We start from the raw sequence: 4,549 nt of genomic DNA on the forward strand, positions 1-4,549 counted from the left end.
GGGGGCTTCTTGATGCGTATGTGCTTGCCATCAAACGCACCGATGCAATATGAAAATTACCACCTTTCCTTGAAAGCACGGGCTACAGCATTCCATCTACTCTGATCCCACTCATCTGACCAATACTCAGCTTTGAAGGATTCAAGGATAGGATTGATGTGCTTACGGCTGAGGCTTTGGCTTTGGAGGAGGGTTGGCATTCTCCAGGTCATCCACCAGTTCAAGCAGGTGCCAGGCTATCTGCACCCAAATGGTAAGCAGTCTTCGCTTCTCGGGGCTCACCAGGTTTACGTCAAGGTTCCTGATGGTGATGTTACTACTTTGCAGTCCTCTAATTGAATGGGTACCTGGTGAAAATGCACGCTGTAATTTATACAATTTGGAAACCAAGGGTCTACTGGGCAGACAAATGGAATTTCCGTCGAGAACCAGTCGCTCCGGTCGAACACAAGTCGTGGTGAAGTCGGGCCGGTCGACTTAGGACGAAATTAATTCGAAATTAGGTCGATATACAGGTCTAGCTGGTCGAGTATAGGTCTTCTCAACTTAGCCGACCTAAGTCGAGATAGGTCGACTGAAGTCGAACTAAAATCGAACTAAGGTCGTAAAGGTCCTTACGAGGTCGTTATGAGGTCGTTTTGAGGTCGAGATACCACCCAGGTCGAGACCGGTCGAGTAGTTTGCGAGGTCGAGTCGGTCGAGCTCCCGAGGTCGCCACTGGGACCGCACCATAAGGTGTTTTATAGTTGATGTTAGAATTTAGTATCGTGATACGTAACGTATCGTATCGCCACCCTTATATCGGGATTCGTATCGTATCGCAGCTTCAGTGCACAATACTTTGGCAATATATCGTCTTGACTAAAATTTTAGTATCGTGATGTATCGTATCGCAGGTTGTATACTTTGGATACATGTCGCAGTTTTAGAAATATTTACATTGGGGGCAGGTAAACACCAGTGTATGTACCAGCATACCAGCTGACTACATCATTGTCAGATACATGTACACGTATCGACACTATCAGCGCTGAAACAAAATCTAACATTAGTTTTACTAACGATCTTACTGCGAGACAACGGGCAGGTTGGGATTTCGATTTATTCATTACCTGCACCGAGTGCAACCCTACCATCTAAAAAAGAAAATCAGTTATTGAGTAAATATTTACAATGATGATAAATGGAATGATTCTGCAAGTTGAATTACCTTCATTTATCAATTATATGATTACTGCTACATTACACCAAATGTTTATGCTTGTAACAAGTCGAAATGACTTATTACTTCCAGTCTTTACTTCCCAATTTGATGACAGCTATAAGATGTTGAAGGATTTTGTCACCTGCACCAGGTGCAACTGTTAAGGTAACCTGCAACAACCTGTCACTAAAGGTAACCTACCAAACTGTTATAGTACCTGTTACATGCACCTCAGGTGCAACTGTTACTGAATAACCTGCGCATCTAAAGGTAACCTGCACAGGTGACCTGTCAGCACCATGCAACCTGTTACTAAAGGTAAACAGGTGCAACCTGTCACTCGTAATGCAAGGTGCAACCTGTTACTAAAGGTAACCTGCACCAGGTGCAACCTGTCACTAAAGGTAACCTGCACTTGCAACCTGTTACGTAACCTATCTCACTAAAGGTAACCTGCACCAGGTGCAACACTAATCAAGCGCTGCACCAGGTGCAACCTGTTAAAAACCTGCACCAGGTGCAACCTGTCACTAGTTTTACTAAACAGGTGACCTGTCACTAAGGTAACCTGCACCAGGTCCAACCTGTTACTAAAGGTAAACAGGTGCAACCTGTCACTAGGTAACCTGCACCAGGTGCAACTGTTACTAAAGGTAACCTGCACCAGGTGTAACCTGTCACTAAGGCAACCTGCACCAGGTGCAACCTGTCACTAAAGGTAACCTGCACCAGGTGCAACCTGTCACTAAAGGTAACCTGCACCAGGTGCAACCTGTCACTAAAGGTAACCTGCACCAGGTGCAACCTGTTACTAAAGGTAACCTGCACCAGGTGCAACCTGTTACTAAAGGTAACCTGCACCAGGTGCAACCTGTTACTAAAGGTAACCTGCACCAGGTGCAACCTGTTACTAAAGGTAACCTGCACCAGGTGCAACTGTTACTAAAGGTAACCTGCACCAGGTGGAACCTGTTACTAAAGGTAACCTGCACCAGCCATAATGTTTCTTAACATGCACCATGGCAGGTTGTAAACAGCGATATCGCACTGGAGACCGAGACAGTATCGCTGATTAAAAAGATTAACGCCTTTTTAAGGAGGATAAAAGATCCAAACTCCAACGAAACAAACAGATCAGTGGCCCAGTGGAGTTGTCAGTAAACACAAATTCTTAAAGGCTGTTATTCCTTGTCAAGAGGTACATAGTTACAATTATTGATTCAGTTAGGTTTACTCCGCTTTTAGCAATATTCTAGCAATATCACGACTGGGGAAACCAAAAATGTGCTTCACACATTGTACCCATAAAGGGAATCGAACCCGGGTCTTCAGCGTGACGAGCGAAGCTTTAACCATTTCATTTGTTCACCGTTTGTATGGTAGGCCTGCATTTGGCTACCCCGTCTTTGAACGTTACAGGCAATCAGTAGCTACTGCACACGTAAAGCATATTACAATAGGGAGTCATCCTGGTGTATGGTCAACACAATCGTCAGAAACAATATTGTTCTAATCTATCTCTTAAATGTAGAATTTCTTCACATGACCTTAGACTAACAATTATCGTAAATCTAAAGATAATGATTTCAGTAATTCAATTTGTAAATTCGGATAATTAGAAGATGAATTTCATGTTTTGTTTATCTGTGAGAAATATTTAGCTATTCGTAAAAAATACATTCCATCTCATCTAAATGTGTATAGTCTTCTAAGTACCAAAAATGTTAAAACTATTCCAAATGTAGCCATGTTTCTTATAAATGTATAAACATTACCTTTAAGGCAACTGTTTCTTGATACTGAAATGTATTTACTTAACTTTATTGTACTCTCGGCCATCAGGCCCTTATACTGAATAAATTCTTTTCTGTTCTGTTATTCTTATCCTTAGTGAGTGAGTGAGTGAGTTTAGTTTTAAGCCGCACTCAGCAATATTCCCTCTATATGGCGGACGCCCGTATTATTCTTTCTGGTTGTTTGTCGTTTAACGCTGTACTCAGTAATATTCCAGCTATATGGCGGCGGTCTGTAAATAATCGAGTCTGGACCAGACAATCCAGTGATCAACATCATGAACTTCTATCTGCGCAATTGGAAAACGATGACATGTGTCAACCAAGTCAGCGAGCCTGACCACCCGAGCTAGTCAGTCTTATCCTTAAACCAATTGCGTGAGCATAATTTTACATTGTTTGAATTAAAACACTTACCTTACATAGGAAGACATTTGGAATTTTAGTTAAGTTTCATGAAGTTTTTGTATGTGGATCCTCATTTTTCACACTTGTTTAAAGGATTACATAGTGCCATAATTCATTTAGGTAGTCGGGAATATTTCTATCAAAGCACCTCAATCCTTACGTGCATTCTGATTGGTATGTCGTAATTGCTCCACATAACAGTCACCGACACTCCGACTTACTTCACTCGCCCCTTTCCGTAACCTCCCAAGAAGACTGACTGACTGAGTTTGAAAGTTTCGAGTGGTCTCCTTTCCGCTTACGCCGCTCTTTAGCAATATTCCAGCAACATCACGGCGGGGGACACCAGAAACGGGCTTCACACATTGTACCCATGTGGGGATTCGAACCCGGGTCTTCGGCGTGACGAGCCAACGCTTACACCACTAGGCTACCCGACCGCCCCCTTGAAGATCAAGTAAACATTGTTGGGAATCTATTTCGCGATATATTTGACGTTCCTGCAACGTTGGTGGTCCATGTTAGTCTAGATCTTTGTGCGGGGAAATGTTTTCCGTTGTAGAACACAGGGCTGTGTCGCCAGCCTGAGACCCCAGATGACATGTTTGTTTGTTTGTTGTATAACGCCACACTCAGCAATATCCCAGCTTTATGACGTCATTAAAAAATCTAGTCTGGACCAGATAATCCAGTGACCAACATCATGAGTATCAATCTCAGGTGCAGCAAAAAAACGTCATTGTCTTGCATAGGATTTTGATTTTCACACATTGTCTGACGAGACGTTTCGAGGGAGAAACTTGCGCATATGAAACTAACAAAACACGGAGTTTCTATTTAAGAATTTATTAAAATAACAAAGAATAGCAAAAATGCCTTGTGTATATAACAAGATAAAAAGGATATATTCTTTAACAAAAAATATATATCTATCCATTGAACAGTATGCAAAGGTTGTAGCACAAATATGTAACATTGTTTAGAACCTTTTAAGCATAAATATTTTTATCAAGTTTGGACACTAAACATGTTAACGTATGTGTAAAATATTCAATGTTTGTAACATATATTTATACAAATATTTAAACAATATACAGCAATTTGATACAAATATTTACATACAATGCTTAAATGGTGATGAAAA

At 41.4% G+C, this 4,549-nt stretch overlaps 1 long non-coding RNA gene across 1 annotated transcript; it reads left to right on the top strand.

Moving 5' to 3' along the window:
* The first annotated feature begins 1,341 nt into the window (after nt 1–1,341).
* LOC124262099 lies at nt 1,342–2,028 on the top strand. Its single transcript, XR_006894498.1, has 3 exons — nt 1,342–1,355; nt 1,557–1,589; nt 1,970–2,028. It is a non-coding gene; the product is annotated as an uncharacterized LOC124262099 (long non-coding RNA).
* Nucleotides 2,029–4,549: the final 2,521 nt, after the last annotated feature.

This window comes from Haliotis rubra, unplaced genomic scaffold, assembly GCF_003918875.1.
Source record: "Haliotis rubra isolate DU_JTF1 unplaced genomic scaffold, ASM391887v1 Scf820, whole genome shotgun sequence".
In the NCBI taxonomy this organism is placed as follows: domain Eukaryota; kingdom Metazoa; phylum Mollusca; class Gastropoda; order Lepetellida; family Haliotidae; genus Haliotis; species Haliotis rubra.